At 40.4% G+C, this 23,899-nt stretch overlaps 1 long non-coding RNA gene across 1 annotated transcript; it reads right to left on the bottom strand.

The window, feature by feature from the left end:
• Positions 1 to 14,199: 14,199 nt before the first annotated feature.
• LOC126427275 (uncharacterized) lies at positions 14,200 to 23,603 on the bottom strand. Its single transcript, XR_007576619.1, has 2 exons — positions 20,245 to 23,603; positions 14,200 to 14,765 (listed from the first exon to the last, which is right to left on the bottom strand). It is a non-coding gene; the product is annotated as an uncharacterized LOC126427275 (long non-coding RNA).
• Between the last annotated feature and the right edge of the window lie 296 nt (positions 23,604 to 23,899).

Raw genomic sequence — 23,899 nt, 5'->3', positions numbered from 1 at the left:
AAACGATCGTCATAATAAAATAACGGAAATTAGAGCTCGCACGGGAGTATATAGGTGTTTGTTTTTACGCGCGCTGTTCAAGATTGGAATAATAGAGAATTATCGTGAAGGTGGTGCGATGAACACTGTGGCAAGCACTTATGTGTGATTTGCGGATTATCCACGTAGATGTAGATGTAGATGAGTCTAATACTGCGTCCCCTATGTCTTCCACGTTGACTTCCATTTCCTCTATATCACGTCTTCTGGTAAGTCTATCCCTTCATAGTTGCCTTCAGTGTATTCCTTCCACCTGCCCGAGATGAAAGCCTAGTCAAAAATGGCTCTGAGCACTATGGGACTTAACATCTGAGGTCGTCCCCTAGACTTAGAACTACTTAAACCTAACTAACCTAAGGACATCACACACATCCATGCGCGAGGTAGGATTCGAACCTGCGACCGTAGCAGCCGCGCGCCGTTCCGGACTGAAGCGCCTAGAACCGCTCGACCACAGCGGCCGGCAAAGCCTGGTCAAGACTAACTTCCTAGCGCGCTAAGTGTCCCTGGCAGTTCGCGGTCCGACAACATGGTGGCAGTCGTTTACTAAATCTTTTACTTTCCGGCTGTTGAAAAAATGAAAAAAGAGAGAAATTTATCGGAAAACCCACTGTTTGGTCCACATACATGGCCGTTGCCTATTCATTTTTAACAATTTTCAGTAAGAAATTCTGGCGCCCAAATTACAAGTAGTGGAAAAACATATGAGGACACAATACTTCTATCTTGGCGAATATAAATATCTTAGTGAACCTGACAATGCCTCGCAGTTGTTAATGTGTTTGGGAGTTGGGTACACCCGTAAATCATAAACTCCATGGTCCCTCTCTCTCTGTACATCTCCTCCTTGGGCCGCCTCTAATTAGTGGGAACACTAATTACACTGGTTAACACTTTCGCAGCGGCATCGGTGCAGGCGCATAACTCTCCAGTTCGGCCCGGCAACTTGAGAATGCGGGCCGGTAACGCTCTGAAACGGCAGGTACCGCTCGGAGCCGACGCTCCAAAGCACACTTGACGTCAAGACCTTGTAAGACATGTAGGATCATGTGCTATACTAACGTAATGATGACAGATCAGGGGCGGATCCGAGGGGGGGGGGGCAATGGAGGCAACTGCTCCCCCTCCCCCCTCCCCCGCTGCGTGACCGATCTTTTTTTTCCCGACTGCTTTAGGGGCTGATTACGTCGGCCTATCTAGTATGTTTCACTTGAAGTCGAAGATGTAAACAATGGCACATAGTTTGATGTAACAATTCAAAAAGAGACCTTGAAACCTCTTCCATTTAGCGAATTAGCTACAGAAGAAACAACTACACTTACGAATAAAATGATAATATCCAGAATGAGATTTTCACTCTGAAGCGGAGTGTGCGCTGATATGAAACTTCCTGGCAGATTAAAACTGTGTGCCCGACCAAGACTTGAACTCGGGACCTTTGCCTTTCGCAGGCAAGTGCTCTACCATCTTTTTTTTTTATAAAAACCTTTATTAAAAAAAAACAATGTTACACATTTCAAATACATACTAAGTTATACATACATGAAGTTATTTAAACAAAACGGTTTGATCATTTCAATTACGCTGACGTTAAGGAAAGACAACAGAAGATTGTATTACTGACTAAATTACCAGAAAGAATTAAATTAAACATCAAGGAAAAAAAATTTTAAAGACATTCATAACTTCAACCTGAAGAAGTAAAATCAGCACTTCGAATTATGAGCTGCAATCTTTACAGAAGCATAATTAGTTGTTTATGATGGATATCAGCAAGTTGGTGCGATAATTTTAAATATAAAGCAGTTTAATAATCATATTAGACAGTTTCTGAAATACTTGAGAATGGCGGAAATGAGATATATAATAAAGTTGACTAGCCTTCCAACTGCACTTTCTGGACATTAATTGAATCTAAGTATCTGAAGTGATCAGATCTGTATAATCAGTCTTTCACTGCAAAAATGGACAGGGCAATGTGCCAGCCATTGAATATTACATTTATCAGATAGAATCTTATGATTTTAACCAATCAATAAGGACATTTCTATAAAAACCGTCTTTTTCCAAATTTCTAGTATAAGCCAATAATGCACCTTTAATGTTTTGTGTTTGCCACTATCAGACACACAATCTCAATGTCACATAAGTTCTGTACATTAGCTTATAAATTTCAAAAAACTACTCTCTGAAGTAGAAAAAGCACACATCATAAATATACTGTAAAATCTTAAATAGTGTCCTTAAGGTAACTACAATACATCACTGTCAACACAGTCTTCTTTTTTATATTAACCAATGTCCATTCTTTCAAATACAATTTTTAGCATATTACCGAACTTTTTCTTGTGATTCGAATAGCTTCTAATTTTGTGGAACTCACACAGCATGTGTACCTTGAACTCTATGATGCTATCGGATCCTAATTTGTTAAGGACGTAGTTAACAAAATTTCCCAGCAACCAGTACACAGCGTTATTTTTTGCTTCTGGGAAATAGCGTGCTTCAGGCCTGTGTATCAATGACAGCGATATATACTCAGGGGATGTTCTTGTAATCTGAGCTATTTGCTCCTGAATCCACATCCAACTATTCATGTGACCACTGCAAGTATATCTATGAATTACTGTGTCAACTAGATGGCATTGTTGACATAAATTTGTTTCACAGAGTCCGATTGCGTGCAGTCTTTCATTGGTGCTAACTATGTTGTAACTGTCTTGTACCATGACGTTTTTATATTAGACGTGAGCACATTAGAACTAATGTTTTTCCAAAACTCAGTCCACTCAATGTTTGGAAACTGTCGTTCTATTTTGTTTCTTCCTTCGCTTTTCTTTCGTTCCCGCATTATGGCTCTCGATGTTAAGTGTCGGGACTGCCTGGGTTCGACACTGACATAACTAAACTCAACATAGAAAATCCTCACGTGCTGTAAGCGACTGTTGATATTCTGCACGTCAATCGGGGGAAGCAGGCTTGGAGGTTTAATGATCTCGAAAAGTTGGCTGGTTATGCTTTCTCGCGAGTCTCTTAGTAAATTAACTTGCCTTTTGATAAAAAGAGCAGAGGCTTTATCCGTTATATCAGTTAATCCCAGTCCACCATTTTTAGCATCTAAAGTCGCTACTTCAGCAGGTACTCTGAACACTTCACCTCTCCACAAGAAGTTTGTGATTTTGGACATTATTCTCCTCGCTATCATTCTCGGTATTGGAAACAGCTGGGCAGTATAATAAGCCTTAGCAAGGATGCATGAGTTGATATACTGTGTTCTTTGAACTTGGTTCATATATCGAGTTAAATTCTCTACAATGGCTCCTTGCACTTTATCTGCTGCAACTTTCCAATTTAAAGCCGTCATTTTCATAGGGCATGCTGTCAGGGTGATCCCAAGTGTTTTATGTTGTCGGACTAATTTTGCCCACTCGACGTTGATATTATCAAAACCTCTGAGATTTAACATCTTACTTTTTTTCCGTTTGCATTGGCTCCAGATGCTCTACAGTACGAATCAGTCACCGTTGCTAGCGTGGTTACCTCGTCATTATTCCTTATAATGACCCATATATCGTCAGCATAGGCTCTTATAACTGTTTTATTTCCTGATAATGTTAATCCTTTTAATCTAGCATGGACATGTCGGAGGAAAGGTTCCAGCAAAATGGTGAAGAGCGACATGGACAGAGGACTTCCTTGAGGAACACCTCGTTGTATTTGCATCGGCCTGGATTGTTGACAATTCACCGCTATTTTAGCATTTATTCCAGTTGCTATGTTCTTAATCAACTATCGTTGAAACCTATTTTCTTCAATGTCTGTAGAAGATATTCATGGTTTACTACATCGAACGCTTTATAAAAATCTAAAAACAATAAAGCACACTTTATGTTTGTTACAGAAGTTATTGCAATGATATCCCTGAATTCCGATAGATTTTGAAAAATGGTTCTGCCTTGCGCACAGTTCTGATGTTGACTAATAATTTTACCTGTAAGGCATCAAATTCTCTTGTTTATTATTCTAGCTATTAATTTATAATCAGAATTCAGCAGTGAAATTGGACGAAAATCATTTAAATCTTTGTTTCCATTATTTTTTGGCACCAGAACAATTTTACTCTCCTTAAACTCAGCCGGGATCATTTTACCCCGAATAACCTCATTTACAATGTCCGTGATTTTCGCACCTACTATTGGCCAGTAACGGATGTAAAACTCTGCTGGCAGACCATCCGGTCCTGGGTATTTTTTTGGCGGTGAGGCGCACAGAGTCTCACACACGTCTTCTTCACTGACAGCCTCGAGAAAATTTTCGTTGTGATCTTCTGTCAGCTGTGGGGCTAGGATGTCAAGGAATTCTTCCAAGGAAGCATCACTACTTTGATGTACAGAATATAGCTCGCAATAATAGCGATAAATCTCGTCCATGATATCCTGCTGGGTTCTGAGAATCGTACCGTGTTTCGTTCGAATTTCTTCAATAAAAGTCCTTCTCCCGTTTTTCGTATGCTTCACTAAATGATATAGGGAAGTAGTTTCATCTGCTGACACCGAATTTGCCATCGATTTTATTTTCAACCCTTCCATTTGACTTCTCTTGATATTAAGTAACTTGGCTTTGACTTTTTTGATGTCTGCTATCCGAAGTGAGGAACCTGCTGAGACTTGATCATATAGATCTCTCAAAACGGAACAGTAGTATTCTATAGTGCATTTCATTTCCCTTGCGCTCTGGGCACTGTATTGAATAAGAACTTTCCTCAACTTTGGCTTTGCCATTTTAACCCACCAGTCAATAGCAGTGGCATATCTACTACGGGCTCGCAGGCATATTGCCCATGTTTCTTTAATCAGATCTTTTAAATCATGATTCACTAACAAGGAAGTGTTCAAATTCCACTGATTCTTGAGTCGACGAACCGGCTGTATTGTTAGATTTATCCAAGCTAAGACACTTGAATGGTCTGAAAAGTACGTAGGAATGGTTTCTACTTTTGTCACGGAAGTTACAAGATTTTTAGAAATATATAGTCTATCAATCCTGCTACGTGATGTTGCCGTGACATAAGTGAACTCAACAGTGGAGGGATATTTGATTTCCCATATATCCTTTAATTCTAAACCAGTAACTAATTGTTTTAGTTCACTTGAGAAATTAAAATTAGGTAACTGATCTTTTCGATTTAAAACACAATTAAAATCACCTCCAAGCAATAACTGTCTTGGCGATTTCCTTAACAAGTATATCAGGTCATCTTTGAAGAAACGTGCCCTGTCAGCTCGATGAGAACTTCCTGAAGGGGCGTACAAGTTGATGATAGTCACATCATAGATATTTAGTCCTATTCCCCTTCCGGATTCCAGTCGTTCCACCTCGCTTACTGTAATCCCTTCCCTCACCAAAATAGCTGTTCCAACACTTGTTTCGGGAGACACATTTATGTAACTGACAAAACCGGGAATTACCAAATCCGAAATTAGAACTTCCTGTAACAGGGCAATATCAGTCGCGGATTCGTACAAAAATTCCTTAAGGGCCGATAATTTCAAATCGGTCGTGATTTTATTTATGTTTGTAGTGGTGACAGAATAAGATTGCGTCATTGTGCTGTCACTATGTAGTTGTTTTGATGAACTAATTTAGTTTACTGTGGTTCAGGGTTTAGTTAAGCTGTAACAGTTTTCTCGGAAGGCTGAACATGGAATAACACTTCAATCAGTTTATTAGTTACTGTCCCGTTTTTTTCTACTTCTGATGTTTTCTCTTGTACCGCAAGCAGACTGATTTCCTGGTAAACTTTCTGATTTTTCCTCCAGTGATTCGTGTACTACCGTTTCGGACTGAACATTCTTTGGGCTTGGGTCGCCCCTACCGGATTTTCCCTTCCCTTGGTTACGAGCTACATTATCATTTGGTTGCGTCGGTATTTTACTTCGCGGCTTATCTGGAGCAGCAGCAGACGCTTCAGCAATTTCGGTTGCCGGCGCCTGCCCTGAGGTGTTGACCGTGATTTCAGTTTGGCCACCACTTCCTCGTTCTTTATTAATTTCACTCACTTTCTAATCGAGGGAAAGCAACTGAGCTACCGAAGCACGACTCACGCCCGGTACTCACAGCTTTACTTCTGCCAGTATCTCGTCTCCTACCTTCCAAAGTTTACAGAAGCTCTCCTGAGAACCTTGCAGAACTAGCACTCCTGAAAGAAAGGATATTGCGGAGGCATGGCTTAGCCACAGCCTGGGGGATGTTTCCAGAATGAGATTTTCACTCTGCTGCTGCTCCGCAATATTCTTTCTTTCAGGAGTGCTAGTTCTGCAAGGTTCGCAGGAGAGCTTCTGTAAAGTTTGGAAGGTAGGAGACGAGATACTGGCAGAAGTACAGCTGTGAGTACCGGGCGTGAGTCGTGCTTAGGTGACTCAGTTGGTAGAGCACTTGCCCGCGAAAGGCAAAGGTCCCGAGTTCGAGTCTCGGTCGGGCACACAGTTTTAATCTGCCAGGAAGTTTCAAAATGATAATATTCGCTAAGGCATTTTTACAACTTTCCCCGCAGTGCGTATGTAAGATTTGATTTTATTTGGAATTAATTTTTTGGAAGGCAGGTACCTCTCGTCGATCTTTCAATTATCCAATCATTAGAATACCGCGCCATTGTCTCTCCTGTCCCACGTTTTGCCGATGCAACGTCTTCTGGAGTATATTTCCTACTTAATTTCAGAGTACCTGTGGAAAGTGTTTTCAAGTTCAGCAGAGTTGTATCTAAATGAAAACTGTTATAATAATTGTCCAAGTAAATGTGATGACCAACCTGCAGCTTTTCCGCCATCAAATGCGAAACGACCTTTTTCAGCTTGACCTTTTCCCCCCAAATCTCCACTACGTCCCGTGTACACGCCGCACTTATTTATGAAACCGTCTGGATTGTTGAGCATGTACATCTTAATGTCATATTTCTTACGTCTGCTTTTTATGTATTGTCTAAATGACAATTTTCCCCTCCAAAGAATCATTGATTCATCTATTGATAAATCTCTTCCCGTGTAATACGCTTGAGACATTCTCGTGTTAAAATAATCCAATATAGGTAGTATCTTGCGTAAACGATCGTCTGGTTTCGGGTTCCCTGGAAGTGGATTTTTTGCAAAATGCAGAGAGCGTAATATGATAAATAGACCACGGATTTTTAGGTCGTAAAAAGGTGTTTCAGGCACCTAAAATAGGCTCCTTCAGTAGTTCATTTACGCTATACAAAACCTAAAATAGGCTCTAATAAAAATGATGCAGAGAAAATAAAAATAAATTAAAATACACAGTGTTGACAGTATGAACATCTTATTAGTCATTAAAACAAGGAGAATGAATGTTTACACAGTTACAGAGCACAGCAATCTACAACATTAATTTTGAACGTAACTCCAAATATTTTTGAGTTCCTGCAAGATAAAGATATCCGTAAAAAAGATGTGGCAATGGTTTAATTAATACATTCGTAGTTTCACATATTCTGACCATAGTTGGCTTTACAATAAATAACCAAAATCTTTCCTAGGTTTTCTAGTGAAAAACTGTGGCGCTTGTCAGTACTGATTTGTTTCCGCTGGGAAAAAGTGAACGATAACCTGTTTTTTTTTTTCCTTTTACTACGGTGCATGTGAGCGGTAGGGGAAGTTGCTGGACATATGGCACCTGATAGATGGCCGCGACTTCTGAACAAGCGAATGGAATCTACCGGTGCTTCAGATGAAGACATCTCACTACTAGCACATTTTTCGAGCCGGAAAATTTACGTATAATACTTTTCACGAAACAGAGTAGTTTGATAGGACAGCCTGTAGACAGCAGCGAGAAAATGCGCGAAGGGCAGTAATTTAGCTATAGAGGGCGTCTACGATTAACATTGTTATTTTTTAATCCGTGCTCAACTTAAGGCCTATGAAACTGTTTCTTTGCGAAAATACACAGCTGGCCAGAATCCTACGAACGAATTATTTTCAAATAGAACATTTAGTACTCCCACGTTCGATTCTAATGTGTAACTCAAATCTTTGACCGGTTCCCATTCGCTCACCGAAGTTAAACAAAGTCGCGCTCGGCGCGTACTTGGATGGATGACCATTCAACCGTGCCGAGTGCTGTTGCTAGTAAGGCAAGCAAAGGAATTGTAAACAGTCTCTAACGACCTTCGCCTTCGACGAGACGTAAAGTTCCAAAGTTTACTTCCTTTTTCTAATCTTTGAAAACACAAGAACTCTATGTCAGATTAACGAAATAGGTACTTTTTAGGATTTTGATGCCGAAATAGGCAAAATTAGGCGTCAACGTCGAAACACGCAATTTTAGGTCCTATAGAACTAACGGTATTCAGTTTGGTTAGTCATGAAACGCATAAGTACCAACTTATATGCAAATTGGGGCTTAGGAAAAAAAAATAGGTTTTAACCTAATGATCCGTGATCTATTTTTTACATATGAATAATAGAACACCTATAAAGAGTATTTAGTAATAAGAGGGATAGCGATATAAAAAAAGACCGAAGTGTTAGGCAAATACGAAGCATGAGCGCATATCAACTAGCCACCTTGCTGCACGCTGGGCAGAAAATATTTTTTTTCCATCTGTCGTATGGTGTGGAAAAACTTGGAGCCACTGTCATATATGATGAAATAGGCACTTTTTAGACTATTAAACCCGAAATAGGCACTAACGCCGAAATAGGCTTTTTTAGGTCCTATAGAATTAACGCTATTAAGTGTAGTCATGAAACTCATAAGTAGACATTTTTATTCAAATAGGAACTCAGGAACAAATAGGTTTTTACCTAAAATCCGCGGTCTAGTCGTAAATCACTGGGCCAGAATCCACTTCTTATTTCTTTTGTGAAGCCGAAATTTTTATTGAAAGGCTGCGAGCTGTTCATTCCTGTTTTTCGTTCATCGCCACCATGGCAAAGTGGTATAACCGATCCACTGGTAAAATATATTCCTTATTGTTGCATTTAGATAACACAACTTCATTAACTTATACCTCTTCCTGCTATTACAAATTTCAGCCCTTGTATGGCTCCTATATTAGAATTACCATATACTACTTTCATGAGGCGGTATGCATACTAGGCATATGGTGTGTTGTATCTTTTGCATGAACACTCGAAATGAGTTGCGATAGGTGCCTATTTACATTTGTTGCCACATCTGACCAACTCTAAGAATGTATGCATGAAATTGTGTAAATGACGCTTCAACTTTATACCATGGATAAAATGGAGGTTTCATCTGGAGATGGAGATGACTGACATAGTTGCATATCAGACTGACGTGATTTGCGGTATTGTAAGGAATAATTTTATATAATAGGTCGAAATCTTCTGTTCATATTATTATATTTGACAGAAAATGTGTTTTGAGACGTAAAAATCCATCTGCTCACGGAGACTGTAGTAAACATGTTAGTTTTGAGATGAGCTGTTTTACATAAGTTGTAGGGCAATGGATTTCGGAAAGGGTGCGAAGACTCGTATGTACAGGAGAAACAAAATGTTAAGAGAATTATTTTTGCATTGATTGACGTTAGTTCAAATGATCATCACCCAATAACTATAAAAGCGTAGCGACAGAATGTGCAGAAAAGCCTAATCGCGGACACCCAAATATCGATATCCTTAGCTGAAATAATTCCGTATACTACTCCATATTTCTTCCCCTTTCAGAAAAAAATATACTACTACAACGAGCAGAAATAAATTTGGTGTTAAGTGTGATGAGAATTAAGACACCAGCCAGTGGAACAATGATAGGATTCTTCGGAGTAGTGGCTAGACACTGTTCAGAGTGTGTATCATGTAGCGAAGTTTTATTGGTGGTAATTTTCACCACGTATTTCCATTAAAATTTACTGATCCTCCAAATTAGGCACATATTCTGTGGAGAAGAATAGCAAACCCAATGATTAGTTATTGAACATACGTTCTGCATCTCTTAATGCACATAATACTAATACGAAGGCTGCCCAGAAAGTAACAGTAATTCAGTTACACACACTATTCATTACAGCTATTACTTTAATTTACATTCTTATTATCAGTACTTTTCTAACTTGGGTTACACTTCACCTATACCTGTGTAAATTTCCACGTGTGACATTGTAAAATTTGTGTTTGTCTTTTGTTTCAAGTACGTAATCTACCTCCTACCTCAAACACTACTCCAAATACCTTTCTGGTTGTAATTTGATTGTGTGAAGTGAATATGTTGATAGAAGGATAGAATGACCTTTCTTTTTTCATGCATTACCAATAATTTTGAACTGGATTACTGTGTCTTCTCATTACTTTTATTCTTATCAAAAAGTACCTTTGTTGCATTCAAAAACCAAGTAGTCTACAATGAACCATCTCTCTATTCAACAGTAAAATAACGAAAGTTTCGAATAGGCATATGTTACATTGCCAATACATCACAGCTTGTATGATAGACTATAGCTACTGCAAAGTAGTCAGATGATGTCCCTTTTTTTGACCATTGAGACTGATGACATTGTTTTTACTTATTTTCACAAATTGGGAAGTTCTATCTGCAAACTTATTTTTAAAATATTATGAGCAATATTGGATTTTCTTCTTTCAGCGTGGAATGGCAGGAGAACAGCCTTGGTGGCTCGAGTGCCAGTAGTTTCTCTGGCTTAAGTGCATTCGACTTCCCAGTACACAGGTTTGTCTTTGGGCTTGGGCCGGCTCGAGATAACGGAGGGCCGACCGCGAGTTAAAGGGTCACAATGCCTAGAGGATGATGCGCAGTGGTGCACGAGTCGTCGGTTGGTTGGCCGACAGAATCGAAGACGGCGCACCAGAGGTCGGGTGGCGGTTGACACGTGGTGTGCTGGAGTCAGCAGGAGTTAGCCGGCGCGCCAGATTCTCCAGCAACCTCGTGAGCTGTGGATGTGCCCGCTTCCTCGGAGGGACACGCCGTAATGGTCTTGTGAAGCAAGGGCCTGGCATCTTCATCTTCACAAAATCGCCCCAGCATCAAGACACCCATTTAAGTTTGCTAATTACTAAGAGTGCTTAATTTTCATTGTATTTGCTCTTGATGTAGTAAGGTGTTGCAAGGTGTGTGATGTTTGTTCAGTTTCACTGGAGGCCTCTTACTAAGCGTGTGCTCTGCTTCCGCACAATTTTGATGTATTTACTTTTGTGTGTCCAAGCTTTAGTGTGTCGGTTCTCATGAGCCAGTTTATTTCCCACTCTGGGTTTGTTTTGTGTACTGGTTCACTCAATGGAATCACTTGTTAGTAAAACCAGTTGTTATTTAACCTTGATCTTACAGTGTTATTTACTGGTTAATCTTAAATGTTAACCTTAACATTTTGTCTATCAAAGGAAGCACTCGTTAGTAAAATTTGTTGTTGATTTTATAATGTTATTTACTGCTTAATCTTAAAGGCTAAGGTTAAAAAAAGTTCTTCGGCCCCTGTTGGTTGCTGTTTGTATTTCAGTGAGCTGAGGGAGGGGCAACCGAAGTGCAGAGTTTCCCTTTAGATTACAAGTTTGGCTAACGGGCAGTGGACTTCGCCCGAGCTCTTGTCTTCCGCTTTGGTAGCGTTTGCTTGATTCAGATTTTGGTTCACTAATCGGGATGGCGTGGCAAAAGGGGCCACGCTTTGAAATTAAATATTACTTCTCTCAGTCGGTTCCACAATTTGTGGTTAAACTTCAACCTCGCAAACTCTGGCCTTGTTTCTGTAATTACACATTTATTATTGGTGTAATGTTTTATGTCCAAAATAGGATCCATCTTACATGTTCAAGTATTTGCGTTAAAATTGAGCCTGCATGTCTTTTTTTATGTAAGCTTAAAATTTGAAATTGAAAGGTTTTCAAATAACACTCGTTAAAGTTATGGTCATATTTTGCCTGAGTGGCAATACTTAGTGTTTGCCCGAAAATTTGTTAACCTGCTTATAAATTTATATAATGAGTTTATACATGTTTCCTGAGTGGCGGTTTCCAGTGTTTGGGCTAGTCATTTATTAATTTATTTATGATTCTATGTAATGAATTCTTTTTAACTAATCTTGCCTGAGTGGTGCCTGTTAACCCTTGACATAGTGTTGGTGATTGTTAATAAACCCACTGGAATTGTGATGTTCACTTAATAAACCCACTGGAATTGTGATGTTCACTTTATTGGGTCAGCCCTTCCACCGCCTTTTAGATTAAGCAAGCAGGTATTCATTAGAACCGTTCCAAGAACATCTTGTAAAGTGACAGTGAATGTACATTACCTGATATATGGTAATGGATGTTTAACTGCTGCATTACAGCTGTGTGGCAAACATAAGATCTGACAATGTGCATTAGTTCTCTTTAGTTAAACATGAACTAATAATACAGTCCTACATGATAAGCAGATAAGGTGGTTTGAATACTTGTACTAAAGTTACATTGTAATTAAACAAGGAAATTATTGCCCCATGTGGACTACAGACACAGAAGTCAAGTCAGACAGAGCTCAGAGTTGAAAATTCAAATAAGTCAATTCAGTAGTAATCTGTGTATGGTGCAACTGATGCTGGTTCTACCTAGTATCATGTAGGCGAGTCTTAAATACGGGGTGAGTCAAAAAGGACTTGATAACTTTGGAATGAAGTAGAAATTTAATGTGTTAACTTACAGAATTGGTAGATGTCATTTTGCAGCAACCATACTGACATTTTACATGAAGGTGTAAAATGTCATTCTGATTTGATGTGACTACGATTTGTGATGCGGCTAGCATCCCTAAGCTAATCGATTCCTTCCCACATTCATTGAAGTACACTGGGCATAATTTGTGCAGTGGCAGCATAGATTCAATTTTTCAGGTCGTCTAAACTGTTTGGTAGAGGAAGAAGTTACACATGCTGTTCCACACCAGAGAAGGAAATTCAGTGGTGTCAAGTCTTGAGAGTGAGGTGGCCATGTGATTGACCCTTCACAGCCAATCCACCGACCCAGGAAGAGATTATCGAGGAAATCTCGAACCTCCGTGAGGAAATGAAGTGCTGCACAGTCTTGCTGGTAGCAAACCGTCCCATCGTGGTCACATTAATCAGTCTTGATGCAGAGTTCGTTTCATGAAACGAAGTAGAAAGACACATCTACCGTATCTGTATGTTGTCTCAACACTTTCCTGTATCATTTCAAAGTTGTATTGTCCATTTTGACTCACACTGTACTTTCCACTGTTGACATAATAGTGTGGTTGGCCTTACCAGCAATGAAGTGACTTTTCTCAGTTCTGCAAAGTTTACTGCAGATATATGTTCGAGACATTTTTCTTCAGGGAGAGGTTGTCTGTTAACACTCAAATTAGTTTACTCATATCTACCTATGATTCAGTTTTATATATCTAAAAACAAAGATGATGTAACTTACCAAACTAAAGCGTTGGTATGTTGATACACACACACACAAAATTCAAGCTTTTGCAACCCACGCTTGCTTCATCAGGAAAGAGGGAAGGACGAAAGGATGTGGGTTTTACGGGAGAGGGTAAGGAGTCATTCCAATCCCGGAAGCGGAAAGACTTACCTTAGGGGGAAAAAAGGACAGGTATACACTGTGTGTGTGTGTGTGTGTGTGTGTGTGTGTGTGTGGTCGCACGCGCGCGCGCACACACACACACACACACACACACACACACACACACACACACACACACACACACACACACACACACACACACACACACACACACACACACATATATATATACAGACACAAGCAGACATATGTAAAGGCCAAGAGTTTGTGCACAGATGTCAGTCGAGGCGAAAGTACAGAGGCAGAGATGTTGTCGAATGACAGGTGAGGTATGAGCGGCGGCAACGAAATTAACGGAGGTCGAGGCCTGGTGGGTAACGGGAAGAGAGGATATATTGCAGGGCAAGTTCCCATCTCCGGAGTTCTGATAGGTCGGTGTTAGTGGGAAGTATCCAGATCACCCAGACGGTGTTAACGATGTGCTGGCCGTGCACCGAGGCATGTTTAGCCACAGGGTGATCCTCATTACCAACAAACACTGTCTGCCTGTGTCCATTCATGCGAATGGACAGTTTGATTCAGTTTTGCTGGAGTGGTAATAGAGTGCTTATAATTCCTGTTTAAAGGTAAGTACAAATGAGTGACTGTAGGTGTATTTAATGCATTCCTTATTTAAATTAACAAGTAGACACAGTTAAATTATTTCATTTTTATTGCACATAGCTTTGTCGATCAATTAGCTCAGTGACAGTATGTCTATATGCTGCTGTTTGCAGCACTGCCCAGGTAGGTCCAGTGCGGTGTTCCTCCTCTAGTCATCCCTCGTCTCCCCAACAGCCCCTGCCACGAGAAGCGCTGTTGCCACCCCTGTATGTCCATACCACACCGCATAACGCATAACGCAACGGCGTCCACCCGACCACACGACTGGCGTCGGTGTCGGCAAAGGGCGGCACCAGCTGCTGCTCCGCAGCTGTGTATCCATTCGCTTCGGCCCAGTGCAGAAGTCCCTGGCGTCCACCCCCCACCGGACACCTTTCAGCTTCGCCGCCTCCGTCGGCTGCTGCACGGTGCAGGTTGGTCATCTCGTCCACACCCCTCGCCCACAGACCTGCTCCAGCTGTCAGCAGTGTCCACAGCTCCTGCACTGCCCCGTCTTCAGCTGCCTAGACAAGCCTCCTGCCTCTCTCCTCACCAGAAAGTCTCCTGCGCAAAACAGAACATTTCTCAGGCTTTATGACACACATACCTATCTTATCGAGAAAACTACAACACATGAAACAATTCTGACTGCACACCTATTCAGGAAGAAGCCCACTATATCCCCTTTTCCACAATAAAGTGGGTCACAGACATACTATGGTAGTGCCTTATCAAAGTCTTCATCGACTTTCCAATAAAAATTCCTTTTTTGCAGTTTCTGAAGAAACTCAGTTGTCAAGTTTTCTCACACTTGTTTTCAAAGTGAAGATCCTTTGACCTCAGGATGTTACTGCTAACCAATTGTTTATTGCCACTGACTTATATGGTTCATCTATTGCTAGTTCTCTGTATCCAGGAAACCCTCCCAAACCTACGAAAGGTAACATAAAACAAATCCCATTTCTCAGTATTTAAATACGAGTACATTATCCTGACAAAATGCAAAAATGTTCCATTCAATTACTGGCAGATTTTGTAACAATGTGTCACCAGGCTCACATTTGGGAAGACAATGCTTCAAATATGCATCCAGCCATCCAATTTAAGGCTTGCTGTTATTTTCGTGAATACCTCCAGGCTAGTGCAGGTATGGTTCCCTTGAAGGGGCAGTCGACTTTCTTCCCCATCCTTGAAAAATTCATAGCTGGTGCTTCACCTCTAATTACATTGATGCCGACGGGATATTAAATGCTAATCTTCATTCTTTCTTTTTCCTTCCTCTCCCCATACGTACTATTTCAGTGTGTGTGTGTGTGTGTGTGTGTGTGTGTGTGTGTGTGTGTATAAGAGAATGCAGGCACACATGCACATAGTCAAGCTGAACCCTATAACAGTGTGCACCTCTCTTCAAATCCTCACTTAAAAACTAACTCTCTCTCTAACTCTCTCTCTCTCTCTCTCTCTCTCTCTCTCTCTCTCTCTCTCTCTCTCTCTCTCTCTCTCCCCCCCCCCCCCCCACACACACACACACACACACACACACACACACACACACACACACACCCCTAACCTTCTTGTGGCTGCCACATGTATAATGTACCGAAAAATCCTAAAATCTGAGACAAAAATTCATGTTTCATGCACTATATTGTGATCAGAAATCTTCCACAAAGCAGACATTGACTTTCTGAACACACACTACTTCACAGTGCTGATTTATGTACCGAAAAATGAATAGTACCACTTGTGTTTTCAACCTCACAACCATCACCCTACCTATTTTCTCATATTACATTGCATGTGCCATTTCTCTATAAGCTAAATACAAAGCACTTTTCCTATTCTGACAGAGGTATTACAACAGATAAATTAACTTCATCATCCAGAAACTCCAGTTTCTATACAAGTTTGATGCACATGGAATGCTAATACTGTTCCAACTAATAGTAATTGCATGCAGGAAATGAAAAAATTTACATACACAAACGTTTTATACAATCAAAAAGCTTATCATTCTGATAATTTGTATGAATCATTTCCTAATCTTTCCCATCCAATGGTGATATAGCATATGTGAATTTTGAATGATTCTACAGTATTGAACAGCCTGGAAGATGTTTTTGAACCCTATAGTGTTTCCCCAGGTGAGGTCATGGTGGAGCTGGTGCACCTCTACATGTCTGTGGTGTCCATTGGTTCACACAGACCTGTCGTCTGACACGGAATAGTAACAATGATGATACTTCATTTTAAAACACAGATAGCACTGACTGAGCAGAAACTCGAGTTACATCATGATAGGGTTGTGTGTGTGTATCGAACACTCGTGTGTGGAACCTGATACTTAGCTATGGAGCAACACTGCCACTTCATGTGCACACATTTGAGTGTGTGTGTATCTATATAGGCTAGTGTTTAACATCTCACTGACAATGAGGTCGTTAGAGATAGAGCAAGAGCCTGGATTAGGGAAGAATGGGGAACGAAAGCAGTCTCCCACTTTTGAAGGAACAATCCTGGCATTTGCTTAAGTGACTTAGGGAAATCACAAAAAACCTAAATCAGGATGGTGGTTTGAACCACCAACCCAAATTTGAGTCCACTGTGATAGTCACTGCACTTTCCACCTCCGTTCTACAGAGAGTTATTTAGTGGTAATATTCATACCAATGAATAGGAAAAATAGTTATACTAGTATATGGTAACTGCAGTTGTTTGTAGTGCTATACATATTTAACAATGTCACTTACAGGGTTAAGTAACAGTTGTTTGGCTCCACACCAGTCCCTTTGGAGGAACCCGCTTCTCCTTTCCAACTTATGAACATGAAGATGTGAGTGGGAAGATTTGTGATAAATGAGTGTAACAATAAGCTGATTGACAAGTAATACCCAACACTTTGTGAACCATGAGGTAATGAAGAAGAGGATAGTCAGTAATATGAAAAAGATCTGATGCGTCTGATTAAGAGCATTTTCAGGACATGCAAATACATCTAACTGCTACGGTTAACATCAAAAGCTTAAAACACGAGTACCTGTGTCATTTGATAGAGTATATAAAACGAGTATGTGGCAGGCATAATGCAGAAAAATACCTTAATGTGTAATATGTCAAGATAATTTCTTTACAAGGAAATGTAGAGCTCTAGCAGTATCCTTTTTTCAGCCATGGAATCTACACTGAATAAGAGGAAATCTGACTGAATGGTTTACAGTACAGGTCATAAGTAAATTACAAATGGACTAAGAGGTGTAGACAATATTACAGTAAAGAAAGGTTTTCAGTATGTTAGAAGCATATAAGGTGTTACGTAAATATTTAAGTCTACTTAAAAATGAATGATAATTTGTAAGTGTTATTTGCTATTAGACTGGCATGAGATATCGTGCAACTGTAAGTTGGTGTGTAACAAAGGAAAGCTGGATGTGAACATCTCTGTTATTGAAGTTATCATAGATGGAATATCAATAGCAAGAGAGAAAATAGGGAAGGGTAGTGACTGTACCATAGAAGGAAATATTGTGTGGCATTCACTGGACAGTTTATAGTAAAGCCATAGAGAACCCTACATAAGACAGGCAGACATATTTGATGCTTTTTCATCAAGGATGAAAGTAAAGTATGTTGACTACTACATCCCTTCTCTGTGCATCACAGAAGGCAGTGTAGCCAAGCACTGCATGTATTATGGCCGAAAATGGTACAGAAGAAAAATAGACAAGATGACTTAGCATTGTGGAGGACCATTCTGAGCTGCCATGAGGACTGGTTGTCATCCTATGGTTGCAGGGTGTATGAGGAGCAGGCAACCACACACTGGAGCACAGACGTCTATGTCACCTTGTTTTCTCGACATCTTCCATGTAAATTCTGACAGAGAACCTTCCCTGTACTTCTTGGAGACAAGCAAAGAATGTGCGTGTTAAATTTTCTAGTATATTGCATAACTGTACTGAGAAAGTAAAAGACAACTAGGCAACACAAAAGCTATAGTACTGATATAGCAACTGTGGTTACTCTGTCTGCTTTGATACATCTGAAGTTTCCACAGATCAATATTTACTGCATGGCAACATCAGAATTGGGAAATTGTAAATATTTTGTTGCCCTCCATGCACCATGCTGCAACATGGCACATTGTTCCATATGTCAGTTGTGAGTGACACACTATCTTCATCTCATCTTCCCTTTATGCTGTATGAAGCCCTTTATACATGGTACAGAGACACTAAGCAAATTTAAACACTATAGGCTTACAGCAACCTGCAGTGTGCATACAACAGGACCTGATCACTAGCCACCCTTGGCTGCAAACTACAGACATCACTCTGTCCAATGATGTGGGCAGCGATGTCTTGTGTGTCCTCTGTGCAGACATTTGATACAAAAATCTATGTAAGAACTTCTTGTACACATTCAGTTTAAAACAAATTGTCACTGCAAATAAGGATGCATTGACTAAAAACAACAGTTGAAAGCAGTTCTGTTTATATATATGATTAAGGTCTAATAGGAAGGTACTCAAAGCAATTGTAAGTTACAAGGATTGATCCAGAAGTGAGATTCCCTTTATTTTTGTAAGTAGACAACATTGTTTATTCTCACAGAAATTTACAATGTTGGAAAGAAGAATATAATCGCCATCATTTCATATGCATTTTTGTAGGTGGTGCTCTAATTCCTGTGTGCCCATGTCACAGAACTCTGCCGCCAACCCACTGAAAAAGCGTGTCACCTCTTCTTTGACTTCATCGTTGCTCCAAGAGAGCTGGCCCCCAAGTGTTCCTCTGACTTGGGGAATGAATGACAATCACTTGGCACAATGGGTGGGGCAGGAAGTCCAACCGAAGTTTTTCAGAAGTTCCTGGGTTTGGTGGGAGACGTGAGGTCGGGCGTTACCGTGAAGCGGCGTTACACTTCTGTGAGTTGTCCTTTGGTGGTTCTGGATAGCTCGCCTGATTTTCCAGTGTTTCACAATAACTGAACTGCCACCCTGTCATCAAGGTGTCACTGGATCAGAGCTGCAGCTTCTCAACCAAGTAACTCCTCAGCTTGCCTCACAATGGCTGAGTGCGCCCTACACCAGTATCCCCTTATGATCCCAAAACGCAGTGGTCATGACTTTGCAAGCAGGAGTAGTTAGTTTAAACTTCTTTGCGACTGGTGATCCTGAGTGACGCCATTTTTCTTTCGTTTCGGGAGTGAAATTTAAGACTCGCATTTCGTCTCCTGAAGCATTGGAGTCCAACAATTCTTCCCTATCTTCATGAAACATTTGAAAACACTGGCGAGAACAGTGAAGGCGTTTTCTCTTGTGTTCTGCTTTCAGTATACACAGTACCCATCAAGCGAAATATCTGTGATACCCCAATTTTTTCTTTAAAGCTCTTTCAGCTGTACCATAAGAGCTCCCAGGAATCCGAGAAACATGTTCACAGACGGCGCTGCTCCTATTTTGAAGCACCTCAGGTTGGACCATCTCTATAACCACCTCCAAAACTGAAGGGGTTCTACTCTGTTCTTGATGGTGGACCGAGTGGCACTGAACTCTCTTCACCATTTTCGGACATGTCAATGAACACACACTTGTCGCGATATACTAGGGTCAACTGACGAGTATTCATGCGTGGAGCATCTTTTGCGTGCAAAAACCAAATTACATAACGAATCTCATACTCAGTGGGATAAACAATGGCACCTCCATCGTAGACTACTGCCGAGCCAATACTGGGCAGCGCAGTGCAGCAAAGCACGTTTGGGTGGAATTTAGAGTGGGGGAAACAGTCACGTGCAGTGTGGTGTTGTGTTGACAGACGTCGCCTAGCACCCTCATGTGGCTGGAGCTCTTTTGGAACTTTACTTTTGGATCAACCCTCGTACCTGCATAAGGCTTCTGCAGCTATTAATGAATATAAATTTGACAGCACAAGCTTCATTAAGGAGACCCAGAGGGAAGCACGACTGAATGTACTGAGTGTTGTACACTATAGAGCATATTCGTACTTAGAGCTGGGAAATGAACAGCTTGTCCCGTGCTTACCTGGTTTCTGCTGATGGCTCAGTAAGCTTTCAGCTCTTCAACACACACTGCGTCAGACCAGTCCTGTAAGGCCATCACTTGGTGGGTGCCCACGTCCACGGCTGCGCTCTCCTGAACTGGTTCCACTGCAGGTGATTCTGAAACATGGGATCACTGAGTAGCCCGCTGCCCTTTCTCAGAATCTGCGAACACTATGGGCACTTCACTAATGCTGTTCACTGCACCACCTTGGTATATTCCCTGTATCAAATTGATGTCACCAGCGAAGAGCAGCAAATTCACAACAATAAAATTTTAAAGAATATCCTTTATGTTCCATCTACACAACAAGCCCTAAAATGTGTGAAAACATCAGTTCCTCAATTTCACTCGTCTGTGCAATGTTCCTTGATCGGTATGTCATTTAAAATTGAGACCTAGCACAACAAAACAAAAACTAGTGGGCGAGAAGCAACTATTGTTCCACTTTGGTAAACAGTTTTCTGTTCTGATTTTGAAAACAACAAGTTAACAACTAGTCCTCTAGGTTGACTTACAGGAGTTGACTCACACAGTCAGCTGACAATCTGTTAGTAAAGTCCGAGCTGCCTCACTGTGAAACGTTAGCTGGGGGAAGATGCCACAGTCAGACCGCAAGTTCTCCTGAGCACTCCTGACATTCCAACAGGGCAACATCCACCAATGTTTAAGACGGAATGTTGAGCCACTAACAGAGAAAGTGCCAGCGACTCAACCAATATACACGCTACTGTTTTCCATCTGATCTCTTACAATTACAGCATCTGAGATTATGATTACAGGATAGCTTTCACGATATAATTTGTTCATTGCAAGCTCTAATTCTGGATCAAGAAATTCCGAATTACAGTTCCTATAACGAAAAGGGAATATCTTCACTTATTGTAATTATTTTGTTTCAATCAAAAGTCACTGCCCTCCCCAAATGTTTGATTCAGTCATAAGAGCACCACACACTGTACTTGGCTATTAAGCAAATGAACTTCCAACATATTACCTGTTCTTGAATCAATAATGACTGCTGTGAACTGGTACATACATGCGCACACCAGGCTGTAACGATTACATGCAAGGACCTCAAAAACAAAAATGTATCATTTTCAGTGCCAAAAACATGTGGTACTCCCAGAATCATCTTGCAGCATTAACCCATGCATTGCGAGTGCAGTTGCTGAGGTCCATCAAATAGCTTCCTTTTTTAAATCCTGGTGTTTGCATTACTTAACTTTTACACACTAATACTGAACGTATTTTCAGTTTTGTTTTCTTTGAGGATGCCCAGATGAGTCCAGTTAATGGCTGCATTATTGCCTTGTATCATAGCCAGAGTTCTCCGTTGGATACATTTTTCTTACATACGATGGAGAAGTTATAAAACAATTGGTAATGTGCACAACTGCAGCACACTATGGTCACAGATCCCTGCCACCCACCATGCCCAAAAATATGTCACGAATCTAAAAAGAAACTATCAAAGATCAACTCATAATTACAATATCTGTTCAGCAAAAAGTGTAATCTCCTTCACGCTGTTGTTGTGCTGTGAGGTGCTGGTATCATCAACAAGAAATTAAATAAGCATTGCTTCAACTGTTCGTTTTTTCACGCTATCACTTTGTAGATAGGCAGTTTATACTGCAATAAAAAATGCTTAAGAAACAAATACTTCTGCGTTTCTGTGTTTTATCGCTCATACTGGAACACGAGCGGGTCGTCCTTGCAAGTGGTGTGAGTTCTCTACGTCATTAACTCAGAACTTCCACTCATCTCTGAGGCCTGATTGGTAATAGTATTCCTGTAATGCATGGACCAGTTCTTTGACTGGTTCTCTCGATGTGTGCGATTTAACATTTAAACCCAGTGCAGCACAGATTTCCAGGTGAATCTTCTATGTACATGTTCCACACAAACAACTCTTCTTATTATACGTGAATATCAGCCGTTACATTAGTTGATAATTTTGAAATCAATTGCTTAACTAGGCCACAGTTGCAGTATTGACAAGTGGAAAGACGTTCCTCTTCACGTTTGTCTGTTGTTCATTGAACAAGGAACATCAAGAGATGATGGTCTCTAGTTGTGAAACACTGTTAGAACTGATTCATTGTAATTACCAACGTAGAGCCCAATATAACACAGAAACGCGAACGAAAACTGGAAAATCAGATCCTGAACAGCTACTTGTAATATTGTGCCCTGCCTGCGACTTAATAAACATACCATTTACCTTTCCTATCGAAATATCAAGAGTTAAAGATATAATTTAACCACTGAGTCAATGAACTGCGCTGCAAGTCGGCGAATATGTACTCCCAGGATAATGAGAGCGGCGTAACATCATCTATATTTTGTTCCATATAAGAATGCACGCTCGTCTTCTCTCTCTCCTCCTCTAGTCGCGCGCCTTTCCGACAGCACCTTACGCTATCAGACTCCTATTTTCTTCCATTTTGTTCAAATGAACTGAAATTGTATTCCTGTCAGGAATTTGTTTAATTGTGCCATTATTATCGCCAATTGCAATTACTGATATGACTTTACTGTGAATACTTTTTTCTTTCACTAAAGAGTCGGGTTAAGATTATTGTAATTTCTACGTATTTCGCCGAATACTGCAAAAATTCCTTATGTCCAAAATTAAAAAGTTAATACACGAGATGTTAGATGTCTGTATAAAAAGCTTCTTTCGTTAAATAGTAATTGTTTAATTTGGCATTTCTGCTTTCATTTCATAGTAATGATCATCAATCCCCAATTTGTAACTGTTCCACATTTTGCTTTACTACATTTTTTTCTTATATTGCCAAAGCAATACCCATGATATTGAAAGTATTCTGAATTTTCTCACGAGGCGAGGGGAGAGTAATTTCCCTGAGATTATAGAAACCCAAATTAAACGTTTTTCAGCATGCCACTAGTCTTCAAACAAAAAAGGTAAAAAACGATCAGTATGAACTAAGGAGTGAAGTGATTCTATTTACAAAGTTGATAATATCGAGTGCATTTTCGGACAAAAAAATTTTCATTGTAGACTAATAAAGTGGTTGTGTGTGTGTGTGTGTGTGTGTGTGTGTGTGTGTGTGTGAAATATTTATCAATTATAAATATTATGTGCCGTACACTTTACAGTCAGTCACAGTAGTATATAATATGCCTGTGCATGTTCTCAGTGGCATTTGTGGTTAGATGCTACAGTGATTCATAACCCTAATACTGGAAGCAAAAATTAGTTTTTACCTAGGTACAGGAACAGAGCTTTATGCTCAAGACCTTATCAAGTAGTGAGTATACAGCAGGCAGGAAATTGCGACTCTTCCGATAAACAAAACCCGATACAGTACTTCTACAACTCGTTCCCAGTATAGGGGGTTTAAAGGAGAAAAACTCAAAGTGTGGAAAGCGGGGGAGGCGGGGGGGGAGGAGGGGGAGGGGGGAGGGGGGCATGAGATACACCACATTCTGTCCAAGTTATACCAAGTTGTCAGCTTCGAGTCTTCTAACGACCGAAGAACCAAACCAATCTAAACCATACAAAAGCCAGAAACGTCAACATGTGACGTTCGTCTGCTTTATTTCCTCGTTGATTGTCCTCTGTGTCTTCGTATTGCGTTGTGACAGTGGCTGAATAATGGGGTGT

Source organism: Schistocerca serialis, chromosome 11 (genome assembly GCF_023864345.2).
Source record: "Schistocerca serialis cubense isolate TAMUIC-IGC-003099 chromosome 11, iqSchSeri2.2, whole genome shotgun sequence".
Taxonomy (NCBI): Eukaryota; Metazoa; Arthropoda; class Insecta; order Orthoptera; family Acrididae; genus Schistocerca; species Schistocerca serialis.
Note: the sequence above shows the minus strand (reverse complement) of the source record. Positions and strands in the feature narration are given on the sequence as shown.